Below are 13313 nucleotides of genomic sequence, written 5' to 3' on the forward strand. Positions count from 1 at the left end.
CTAATCTGCAGCATAATCATTTTTGCTACAAATGATCAATCATTTTATTGTTTTATAGTTGTATCTAACTATCACTGTGCAATACTGTGTATGTCCTCCGGAGGGACTCTCACTGTGCGGGGTTCCCTCATACCCTGCACTGTTTTTTTTACAAACAGGGTGTGGGGCGATATTCCTTGCAGCAGATCCCTCATACTTTCTCTCATCACTGATCCTATCAGCTGTAATCTCACCCCCCCAATTCACTGTATTACAAAGCACACTGGAGGGTAATAGAAACAAAAGAGAGGTCATATGAGCCCTTAATGACTAGGGATATACATGTCATGTATAGAGGAATTTGAACCTCTTTATACCCCTTTTACACTGACAATTTTATCCCGGGATTTTGCACGTGAACGCGCATCATCCCGGGATTTTTGTCAGTGTAAAAGGGTACACTTACAATTTCCCGGGACGAGCATCCCGGGATTTCAACCCAGGTCTCGACCAGGGTTGAATCCGGGACAGTCTCGGGAAGCTGTGCAGTGTGAACGGGTATACCGGGTCAAGGCAACCTGGCACCCGTTCTCTGCATAGGAGAAGGCGGTGCTTGGAGAAGATTATCTCCAAGCACCGCCTCCAGTAGAGTCAGCGGTGACGTCACCGACCCGGCAATATGCCGGGTCGGGACGCTAATGTAAAAGGGTCATTCCTGGGAATGTGTCCCGGCAACTATACCGGGACACATTCCCGGGAATGACCTGAGCCTGCAAATGTAAAAGGGGTATTATTGAGTGCCCAGGGATTCTGATATAACCAAGTGCTATATTGTGTGATTTTCTCGTTTTTCCTTTTGGGCAGATAGACTAAGGGTGTGTACACACGGTGCGATAATTTCTTATGATTTTGACTATATAGTCAAAATCATAAGAAAAGTTAGTGCAGATCGCAAGGTTAAAGTTACCTTGCGATCCCAATGCGATGCCGATGAGCGGTCGGCATCGCAAGCCTAGACAGACTGTGCAGGCAAGTCAATTTTGACTATCTCATAGAAAAGATAGTCGAAATTGACACTTAGCCAAAATCGGGCTGACGTGTTTTCTTGCAACCTCTCGAGATGCGTTGAAGAAGTGTGTGTGTTACGTTGGGAGTTTGGATGCCCAAAGCAGGACTTTAGATGGGTTTAGGCGTTTTACACTGCTAAACAGTCTGTTTGGGCGTGACATGCATGGGCGCCCAAACATCAATTGAATTGTGACAAGTGTATGGGCGTCCAAACATTCCCATTTAAATAGGAATTTTTAGACGCCCAAACAATGAAATCGGACCCTTAGTGTTTAATAGGAAGTGTGAGACATAATAAAAAATACTTAAAATACCCCAAAATTAAGACCAGATGGTTAATTTTGATTAACCCTTTCTTAACTACATGTCACAAATGTATTTTCCCAAGCCATTTTTCTGACAGCTGGGAGGTGCTCCTGTTTTACAGGCAGCATTTAGTTTCAGGCCAACAAACACAATTTAATTACTTTTGTTAAAAGTCACATAGGGCGAGATTCAAATGTATTTCTGGCCAGCAGCCACTAGATAACGCCAAACGGAGCTATTCAATTGTAGCTTCATTTGGGCACGATCGGCTGCAGGTGTCTACATTTCCACTCACACCCGCCAGGGGGTGGCGAGCTGAAATGTGTGAAAAGTGACCAAACAGCACTTTTCTTGGTCGCGCACATTAGCTTTACGCAGCTAAACCAGACACTAATGGACGCAATCAGCGCGATAGGTGACATCAATTGAATATTGCCCCCTGCAATATTTGTCACTTTAGATGGGAGACCGGGGACGATAACAATTCAATTCCCCCTGTACTTTGGTAAATCAACTGAATAACAAAAAATAAGATTTTAAATCTACCGGTAAATCTTTTTCTCCTAGTCCGTAGAGGATGCTGGGGACTCCGTAAGGACCATGGGGTATAGACGGGCTCCGCAGGAGACATGGGCACTATAAAGAACTTTAGAATGGGAGTGCACTGGCTCCTCCCTCTATGCCCCTCCTCCAGACCTCAGTTAGAGAAACTGTGCACAGAGGAGATGGACAATACGAGGAAAGGATTTTGTTAATCTAAGGGCAAGATTCATACCAGCCCACACCATCCACACCGTATAACCTGGAATATACACAACCAGTTAACAGTATGAACAAAACAGTATCAGCCAACGACTGATCTCAACTGTAACATAACCCTTATGTAAGCAACAACTATATACAAGCCTTGCAGAATTTGTCCGCACTGGGACAGGCGCCCAGCATCCTCTACGGCAGTGATTTTCAACCAGTGTGCCGTGGCACACTAGTGTGCCCTGAGCAGTCTGCAGGTGTGCCCCCATAGAAGCAGAGCTAGGCCCATCAGTGTTTGTCACTACTGAGAACCTGGAACGATCAATACTGGTGGGGTTTAGTGGTTGCAGAGCCAGTTCTAATTTTGGGCCCGGGCAGTGTTGGGCTCTTTTTGGCTCTCTCAGATATGGCTCAGGCATTACCTATGGAGAAGCTGCGACATGACATCCTAGGACACGCAACTGCACCATGCATCACCATTATATTTGAGTGTGCCTTGGCAATATTTAAATCTTGTTCAGTGTGCCGCCAGTTGTAAACGGTTGAAAATCTCTGCTCTACGGACTAGGAGAAAAAGATTTACCAGTAGGCTTAAAATCTTATTTTCTCTTACGTCCTAGAGGATGCTGGGGACTCCGTAAGGACCATGGGGATTATACCAAAGCTCCAAAACGGGCGGGAGAGTGCGGATGACTCTGCAGCACCGATTGAGCAAACATGAGGTCCTCATCAGCCAGGGTATCAAACTTGTAGAATTTTGCAAAGGTGTTTGAACCCGACCAAGTTGCCGCTCGGCAAAGCTGTAATGCAGAGACGCCTCGGGCGGCCTCCCAAGAAAAGCCCACCTTCCTAGTGGAATGGGCCTTTACCGAATTTGGAAACGGCAATCCAGCCTTAGAATGAGCCTGCTGAATCGTGTTACAGATCCAGCGAGCAATAATCTGCTTAGAAGCAGGAGCGCCAACCTTGTTGGCTGCATCGTGCCTCTGTTTTCCTCTGAGCGATTCCATCTTGAATTTGAACCTGTTCAAGTATAGGTTTAAGGATTTTAAATTCAGAATGGGTCTGACCGAACCGTCCGTTTTCGGGACCACAAACAGGGTTGAGTAGTACCCCGTCCCCTGTTGAAGCAGGGGAACCTTGACCACCACTTGTTGAAGACACAGTTTTTGAATTGCACTTAAAACTACCTCCCTTCTCTGGGGAAAAAGCTGGTAGGGCCGATTTGAAAAACAGGCGAGGAGGCATCTTCGAATTCCAGCTTGTAACCCTGGGAAACAATTTCTATTGCCCAGGGATCCACCTGTGATTGAACCCAGACGTGGCTGAAAAGTCGAAGACGTGCCCCCACTGGGGCGGACTCCCTCAGCGGAGCCCCAGCGTCATGCGGTGGATTTAGTAGAAGCCGGGGAGGACTTCTGCTCCTGGGAACTAGCTGTAGCTGGCAGCTTTTTCCCTCTGCCCTTACCTCTGGCGAGAAAGGAAGATCCCCGTCCTCTTTTGGATTTATGCAACCGAAAGGACTGCATCTGATAATGTGGCGTTTTCTTCTGCTGTGAGGAAACATAAGGCAAAAAAGCGGATTTACCTGCAGTAGCTGTGGAAACCAGGTCCGTGAGACCTTTCCCAAATAAGTCCTCACCCTTGTAAGGCAAAACCTCCATATGCCTCTTTGAGTCGGCATCACGTGTCCATTGGCGGGTCCACAGGGCTCGCCTAGCAGAAATTGCCATGGCGTTGGCTCTGGAACCCAGTAGGCCAACGCCTCTCTGAGCATCTCTCATACTTAGGACAGCATCCTTTATATGACCCAAGGTCAGTAAAATGGTATCTTTATCCAGGGTATCAATGTCTGCAGACAAGGTATCTGTCCACGCTGCTACAGCGCTACAAACCCAAGCCGACGCTATTGCCGGTCTGAGCAAGGTACCAATATGTGTATAAATTGATTTCAAGGTAGTCTGCCTGCGATCAGCAGGATCCTTGAGGGCTGTGGTATCTTGCGACGGCAGCGCCACCTTTATGGATAAGAGCGTTAGCGCCTTGTCCACCCTGGGTGAGGATTCCAACCGTATCCTGTCCTTAGCCGGGAAAGGATACGCCATAAGAATTCTCTTGGGAATCTGCAGTTTCTCGTCTGGAGTTTCCCAAGCCCTTTCAAACAACTCATTTAACTCGTGGGAAGGGGGGAAAGTAACCTCCGGTTTCTTTTCTTTAAACATGTGGACCCTCGTGTCAGGTACAGAGGGGTCACCCGTGATATGCAACACATCTTTTATTGCAATAATCATATAATGAATACTTTTTGCCAACTTTGGCTGCAACCTCGCATCATCGTAGTCGACACTGGAGTCAGAGTCCGTGTCGGTATCAGTGTCTGCTATTTGCGATAGCGGGCGTTTCTAAGACCCAGAAGGGCCCTGTGACATAGTAAAAGGCAAAGATGGACTCCCTGCATTTTCCCTGGACTCCGCTTTGTCCAACCTTTTATGTAATAAATTCACATTTGCATTTAAAACATTCCACATATCCAACCAATCAGGTGTCGGCGTTGCCGACGGAGACACCACACTCATTTGCTCCACCTCCTCCTTAGAAGAGCCTTCCGTTTCAGACATGCCGACACACGCGTGCCGACACCCACACACACTCAGGGAAATATCCAATCTAGAGACAGTCCCCCAATAAGGCCTTTTGGAGAGAGTATGCCAGCACACACCCAGCGCCAATGACCCTGGAAAACAATTTCCCAGACACACAGCGCTTTAATATTATTCAATATACCTTCACTGCCAAATTAAGTGCCCCCCCTCTTTTTAAGCCCTCTGTCACCGTGTTCAGCAGGTGAGAGTCCAGGGAGCCAGCTTCTCTGCAGTGTGCTGTGGAGAAAATGGCGCTGGTCAGCGCTGTGGAATCAAGCTCCGCACCCTCATCGGCGGGCTTCGGTCCCGCTCAAAAATACAATACTGGCAGGGGATTTGTATATATATTGCCTCCGCAGCCCATATATACTAAAATGCCAGCCTACAGGTTTTATATTGCTGCCCAGGGTGCCCACCCTGTGCCCTGCACCCATTCGTGCCTCAGTGCCTGTGTTGTGTGTGGGAGCAATGGCGCGCAGCGTTACCTCAGTGAAGATCAGAAGTCTTCTGCCGCCTGTGATGTCTTCTTTCTTCTAATACTCACCCGGCTTCTATCTTCCGGCTCTGCAAGGAGGACGGCGGCGTGGCTCTGGGACGAACGGCGAGGGTGAGACCTGCGTTCCGATCCCTCTGGAACTAATGGTGTCCAGTAGCCTAAGAAGCAGAGCCTATCACTTAAGTAGGACTGCTTCTCTCTCCTCAGTCTCACGATGCAGGGAGCCTGTTGCCAGCAGGGCTCCCTGAAAATAAATCAGAGAAACTCAGGAGAGCTCCCCTGTAGTGCACCCAATCTCCTCTGGGCACAGGATCTAACTGAGGTCTGGAGGAGGGGCATAGAGGGAGGAGCCAGTTCACTCCCATTCTAAAGTTCTTTATAGTGCCCATGTCTCCTGCGGAGCCCGTCTATACCCCATGGTCCTTACGGAGTCCCCAGCATCCTCTAGGACGTAAGAGAAATAAACAACAGAAATAAGGAAAAGGGGAAATCAGCTTAAGCTGAATACACAGGATGATTCAATCAACCACGGTCAATAGTGTATTGAAAGAAGGAATGAATACAGGTTCTCCTTTTTATTGTATATCCTCTCATTACGTATGCGTTATCTTTTTCTCATGTATATGCCTACAAAATCCTAATAAAATGGTTAAACAAAAGAAGGAAAGAAAATCAGCTTTCTTATTCTGACAATCACACACCACAGGAGCCCACTGATACACAATAATCAGAAAGGGTTCAGGAATCTCCCATAATATGGAAAAGTCCAAACCACAATACTCCTACACATACTAATGTCACCAGAGTGCTCTGTATATCCTCTGTAGGATAGGTCACCGTAACTCAGCAAACGAACAAAAATAAAAATAAACTAAGATCGTAAGCAAAACTGGTGTCACAAAAATGTCTGTTTTATAAGATAGATAGATAGATAGATAGATAGATAGATAGATAGATAGATAGATAGATAGATATAAAAAGACTGGCTAAAACCACGTATAATGTGATGGAGGAAAGCCAAGTAAAGGCGAATTCCACACATTAATGTAACGTAATGTAATAATAAGACACACACACAAATACGTAGTGACAGCAGAAGGGACGGCTATCGGTAACACGCGTACGAGCTTGCCCCTGGCGAGCACACGGCGCCGCGCACACAGCAGGCAGTATGAGCATGCACATTATATACACACGTTGTTGCGCATCACGTCTCCTATCTCGGCAGCGCTCTCGGGATTCTCGGTCTTGGGGCTCCCGGTGTCATTTCCGTTTCCGGAGCTCCCGGGATCCGACGAGACAGAGTGGCGAACGCGGCGCTACGCATGCGCACCGGCTGCCGCGTCCTCACCACGCCCACTGCAACACCGTAAGGAGCGATCTATTGCGCATGCTCAAAGTAACGGGTTTCGGTCGGATAGTTTGTTAGTGACCTATTATAGAGAGAAAGAAACCCTGTCGGGTACTGACTGTGGGACGGGATTTATAGTTTGCTCATTACTTGTAGCGATAATATCTGCTGCCAGTTGGCACGTGCTCTGTGATTGGCTTTTTATCACCTATTTTCTTACGGTTGAGGCTAGATCCAAGTAGCCTAAGGGACCTTTTCCGTCAGGGGGAGGAGCCACGACACAAGGGGGAGGAGCTACGCCAGCGGGACAGTTGCTCTAGTATCCACGCCACCAACTATTTCCTTTAGTAATTAGGTTGCGAGCGGAGCGGTTGCGAGCGGAGCGAGCCACCGTGCCCGAAGCGTGGCGAGCGAAGCGAGCCCGCGAGGGTACTTTTCGGGTACCTTGTTCGGCCGTAGCTCCTCCCCCTGGTGACGGGTTTCCTCCCCTAGGTACGTCAGAAGGTCCCTTCTCCCACTCCGATGTAGAATCAACCATTTTCTTACAGTAGATGCTAGAACCAAATGGGCTAATGGACCTCTGACGTCAGGGGGAGGAGCTACGCCAGTAGTATAGTTCTTTTACTATCCACGCCACCAACTACTCCGTTTAGTAACATGGCGACGAGCGAAATGCGGTGAGCAAAACGAGCCTGCGAGGGTACATTTCGGGGTACTCTATTCGGCCCTACCTGCTCCCCTTTGTGATACCAGAGGTCCTTTTTCCAACTTGGTTTTAGCCATAACCGTATTCTTGCGCTGGGTATATCTGCCGTTCAAGCAAACGTGAGCCCATCATTCACAAACATATTGCGTTGACTATGCAGACAGGGACATAAGTTCATCCCAGTTGCCCGGAGGCAAGTTGGAGTTTGGTCCCCACCCCCTCCCCATAAAAGAAAAAGGGAAAACAAATATGGTGTGTATGTGTGTGTAGTGTATATGTACAGTATATATACATAATTACAGTATACAGAGAGCGCTATCAGCCGGTGTACAGGGATCGGATCCCAAAGTGAACTGTCAGGGCTTCAGGAATACTGTGATTCAGTCACATGCAGCGTGCAGAATCAGCGTTCACCTGCGGGTGCCATCTCTTAGTCCAGCAGCAGTGGCGTGTGCACCATCACTTGCTGAAGCACAGGCTTATGGGACAGAACCGATTGACTGCAGCAGCGGGTGCACCACAGAGCTCCGCTGGAAGAGCAGCAGTCACACTTAGTTCCTGCTGTAAACCACACAGGTGCTGCTGTACATGCAGGTGTCCCTTCAGGGCTTTGATCCCAGAGGCAGGCGTCTCTAATGCATCTGGAAGTAACGCCCCTGTATACAGATAGATTAGCGCATCTGGCTGTTTGTACAGGTTGACCGCTGACAATCCATACACTTGCTGCTAAGGGGGGTTGGCTGATGTCACCGCTGGGCGGTCAAATTCAAACGCATGCCCAGCTGGTTATCCTGACCGACATGTCGAGCATCCGATCGGAGAGTGTGTACACTTACCTTCATTGGTTGGCACAATGACAGGTCCGCCGACCTGGAACTTAGTTCCAGGTGGTGGAACTCAGTTTCAGGTGGTGGAACTGAGTTCCAGCACCTGTAATGGTGCCCCAGAAGCGGATTTAGACCATATGGGGCCCAAAGCAAAACATCAGTTTGGCGTCCCCCTACCTCAATTGAATGCAATTTAAATCTGCGCCTTTGTGCAGTTACTTTGGGAGGCATGCACAGTATGCATTCTTAGACTAAAAACAACTGCTTGCGTCCAATGCCACCATAGTGTACACCTCTGACTCCTTCCCTATATACAGTATATCAGTATGTTACCTATCTACACTGCATCCCTGCACCAGATCACTGATCTACCTCCCCACACTGCGGGATCAGTACTAAATGCCGCCGGCCGGAATCCCGGCGGTCGAAATACCAACGCCGGAATCCGGACCACACAATCCCGACAGGGGTGGCGAGCGGAACGCAGCCCCTTGCGGGCTCGCTCGCCACGCTGCGGGCACGGTGCCTCGCTACGCTCGGCACACTATTATATTCTCCCTCTATGGGTGTCGTGGACACCCACGGAGGGAGAATATGTCGGGATTGTGGCGGTCGGGATTCCGGCGTCGGTATTTCGACCGCCGGGATTCCGGCCGGCGGCATCTTGACCGCATCCCCACACTGCATCACTATGCTATATCCACTCACTATATCACTACGCTACCTTCCCACACTGCATCCCAGCACTATATCAGTGAACTACCTCCACTCACTATATCACTGCAATACGGTATGAGCCGAAATTCACATTACGCCACACAGTATGAACCGAAATACGCATTACGCCACACAATATGAGCCGAAAGTGACAATATGCCACACTGTATGAGCCGAAAATCACATTATGCCACACAGTATGAGCCGAAATTCACATTACTCCACACAATATGCGTCAAATTCACATTATGCCACACAGTATGAGTCAAATTCACATTACCCCACACAGTTTAAGTCAAATTCACATTACGCCACACAGTATCAGTCAAATTCACATTACACCACACAGTATGAGCCGAAAATCATTTTATACTACTCTCAGTGACACTCAAGTCATTTAATTTTTTGAATTTGTCCTCCTCTGGCTCCGTCCTATGAAGAACGCTATATGCTGCTCCTCCACAGTGGTGTTAAGTGGCACATGAGGAGTGAGAGCGTGGGTGTATGGGAGGGCGCACGATGTGAGATCATTACCTCACATCGTGCAGTTAGAGGTGGAGCCAAGAGATTTACATGCACCCATAATTAACCCGGGCGTCTGGCCATCTGGCGGACAGTGATACAGTACTGACCTGCAGGGCCGGCAACAGAAATCTTGGAGCCCTGTATGCACGTCGTGTTGTGGATCACATCCCTTTTCTGGTAGATACATGTGAATACTATAGCACCAAAGAAAACATACTCAGATTATTTCTAAGTGTAACTCATACAGTGTGTCAACAACACGATTAAAATTCACATTATATGCCACACAGCGCCCCCCAAACACATTATATGCCACACAGCGCCAACCAAACACATTATATGCCACACAGCGCCCTCTGAACACATTATATGCCACACAGCACCCCCCAAACACATTGTATGCCACACAGCACCCCCCAACATATTATATGCCACACAGTGCCCCCAACACATTATATGCCACACAGTGCCCCCAGGTGGCGGGGTAAGTGAGTCCCACCACCTTTCTAGGACCACTTTAAGGCCTGAGTAGCTCCTTCTCTGCCGGGCGCATTGCTACCAATATACATTACAGCGGTTTGTGCTGCTGCCTGCCCTATGTACTCCACCTCAGCCGGCTCCTGCAGTGGCTGCAGGGACTGGGACAACAGTGCTGAGCACTGGCTGTCCAAGCAGGCCCAGAAACTAAACCAGAAGCCGTCCTGGTGAGTAAAGGGGGTAATTCAGAGTTGATCGTAGCAGCAAATTTATTAGCAGTTGGGCAAAACAGTGGGGGTCATTCCGACCGTTCGCTCGCTGCATTTTCATGCAGCAGAGCGAACGGGTCCCTCCTGCGCATGCTGGACAGCCGACGGCCATGGCAGGACAGCGATCGCCTCTGCCTGATTGACAGGCAGAGGTGATCGATAGGCGGGAGGGGGCGAAACGGCGGCGTTTGGCTGCCGTTTCGTAGGCGTGTCTGGACCGAACAGGGGGTGGGCCGCAGCGGCTGCGTGACGTCATACGCAGCTGCTGCGGGCCAGGGAGCGAGGAGTAGCTCCCGGCCAGCTCGCTAAAGCTGCGCTGGCCGGGAGTTACTCCTGAAGTGCAAAGGCATCGCCGCTGTGCGATGCCTTTGCACTTCTGCGAGGGGGGCCGGACTGACATGCGGGGCGGACTAGCCCTGTGCTGGGCGTCCCCCGCATGTCAGGAAAGTTGATCGTAGCTGTGCAAAATTTTGACCCCCCCCCATACGCACTGCAGGGGGGGGCAGATATAACATTTGCAGACAGAGTTAGATTTGGGTGGGTTATTTTGTTTCTGTGCAGGGTAAATACTAGCTGCCTTATTTTTACACTGCAATTTAGATTTCAGTTTGAACACACCCCACCCAAATCTAACTCTCTCTGCAAATGTTATATCTGCCCCCCCCCCCCCCTCCCCGCAGTGCACATGGTTTTGCTCAACTGCTAACAAAGTTCCTGCTGCGATCAACTCAGAATTACTCCCAAAGTTGCTGCTGTGATCAACTCTGAATCAGGCCCATAGGCTGCACCGAGTAACAGACATCTGTCCCTGTGTGCATACAGTACCATGTGCCTTCACCTGCTGCTGTGGCCGCAATCCCTGTGCTGTGAATGAGCACTGCAGGCAGAGCTGGATTACGGGGTGGGCACAGGGCTAAGTACACTGGGCACACCTCTGAGCACCCCCCCCCCCCCCGGTCCATATTGCTGTCAGTACAGGTGGGACAGGAGCATGATGTCACCCTGGATGGACATCATTGAACTCTAGCAGTCATTCCATGGTGGTGGGGAGGGCGAGCTGTCACGGGGTTGGGAGGAGTAATGCTGAGCTGGTCCCATGTGTGACGACTGACCAGGGCTATAACTAGGTGTGTACCAGTTGTGCCTTGCACACAGTGCACAATCTTACAGCACCACCCGCACAGCTGCTGCCGCTCTCTCTCATTGCTTCCCGCCAACCGCTGCCTGCCACTGCAGCGCTGCCCTGCAAAGGAGCCGGAGCTGCGGGCCGATATTTGACCCCCCACCGGAATTTGGCTTCGCCGTTTCAAAGACACGCGAATCGCAGGATGTGCACTTGTGCTGTGCGTCTTGGCACTTGGTAGCTGCTGTAGCCTCCAACTGCCTCAGTCCCTCCGCTGGCTGCTGCATCCTTTAGCTACAGCCCATTGTCTGGTCCTCTTCCTGGAGGCACTTGTAAGTGATTTTATTCCAAAAATACTTATTTCTGCAGTGGGGTACACTGGTATTCAATAGGGAATAACATTGGGGTGTAGAGTTGGATCTTGATCCGAGGCACCAACAGGCTAAAGCTTTGACTGTTCCCAGGATGCCTTGCACCGCCTCCTCTTTATCCCCGCCTCCAGGCACTGGAGCTCAGTTTGTAAGTTGGTGCCTGCAGTGCAGGCAGCTAACAGGATGGGCTGCTCTAAGCAGCCCTGAAAAGAGCTTTTCTGAAGAAGAAAGAAGACTTCAAGGGCCGCAGCACAGGCACTAGATGCTATATGTCATACTGACATATCCTGCTGCGGCTCCATCACCTCCCCCAGCGGTGCTGTATACTCCCGCGCCCTGCTTGTCGGGAACTTACAGCGGAGGCTCTCCGGTTCCCATAAGGCACATATCACCGCTGCTGTTCTCCTAGATCGCGTGGCCGCATCATCGGGAGGAGATAAGAGGGTCCCCCAGGTGGGACCCGCCGAAATCGCAATCCGGCGCGGTCTCCGGAGACGGACTGCGCTGCTGGCGTGGACACTGTGGCCTTGCAGGGACCCCACTTTATCCACCAGGGCAAGAGTCACAGGTCGGATTTACCAGAATCCGTTTGCTAAAGGCCCTGCATTACCCGGGGGTGAAGTCCAGCAGAGGGGATAAGGCTCTGACCTGTAACCCCTCCCCCTGCCCCAGGCGCCATCTATAGCAGATGTTCCCGCCATGGAGCTGCATCTCTCTCTCTCCCTCACTCCCTGACAGCGTTTGGGCACCATTACACAGAGCTGCGCTGGTCCTGGGACTGCTGGGCACTGTCTCCTCTGTAAAGCTGCCTGCCTCATCAACGCTGTGCTTTTACAGGACACTTAAGTATTCCACATGTCGATTAGACAGCGTTAGTTAAGAACAAGTGTACATGTGACTGTGTGTGCCGATAGCTGCCGTGTGGTTCCAATTCCGTGTATCTCACACATATTGCTATCCCTATATTCTGTACCCTGAGGGGGCTAAGTGCGTCCAGGGTCATTTATATATAGTGTACTGCCTTGGTATTTTTCTCTGTGTATTTCAGTCACCACATACTTAAATCCTCTGTTTTTGTTCTGCATCTGGAGTCACACTCCACAGGGGTTTTTGTCTGGTAGTTTGTCTGGCTAATGGTACTGTTACGCACTAAGGCTAAGTTTCCAAATAATGTCTGCTTTACAGGGCGGGAGATCCGTGGCGAATCCTGCGTCATGCAGTGCTGATGCAGCGGATGCACCTGAGGAATATATTCCAGCTGAGTGTCCAGGTACTGGGGGTCCAGTACCCCTTGGTCAGACTGCAGCACCAGTGGCGCACCAAGACCTACCTTGGGATGCTTTTTCGAATCTGCTGACTACGCTAGTAACAAGACTTAAGCCCCCTGTGAGACCTCCTGTGCCATTGCAGACACATATTGTCCCTGCAGTTAATCTGCCATGGGCAGATACTCTGTCAACTCAGTTACAGCAATTAAATCAGTCTTTGGTTAAACAAAAACCTCACCCACGCCCTCCTAGGACCAAAGGGTCATCTAAGCGGGCCATTACTTCAGAATCCAAGCATGTTTTGGATACTTCATCCGATGAAGATGGCGTATACACTAACCCCTCAGACACTGATGCAGATGCTTCTGAGGGGTAATCTATTTCACAGATGGATGTTCCTGACCTTTTAGAGGCTATAAAACTGATACTTCAGAT

General features: G+C 49.9%; 1 protein-coding gene across 1 annotated transcript in view; it reads right to left on the minus strand.

The window, feature by feature from the left end:
• SPECC1L (sperm antigen with calponin homology and coiled-coil domains 1 like) overlaps positions 1-6615 on the minus strand; it is a 98036-nt gene extending 91421 nt beyond the window's left edge. The window contains exon 1 of the mRNA XM_063913046.1: positions 6441-6615. The gene's annotated coding sequence lies outside the window, so the exon portion shown is untranslated. The remainder of the gene's footprint in view (positions 1-6440) is intronic.
• Positions 6616-13313: the final 6698 nt, after the last annotated feature.

This window comes from Pseudophryne corroboree, chromosome 1 (assembly GCF_028390025.1).
Source record: "Pseudophryne corroboree isolate aPseCor3 chromosome 1, aPseCor3.hap2, whole genome shotgun sequence".
NCBI lineage: Eukaryota > Metazoa > Chordata > Amphibia > Anura > Myobatrachidae > Pseudophryne > Pseudophryne corroboree.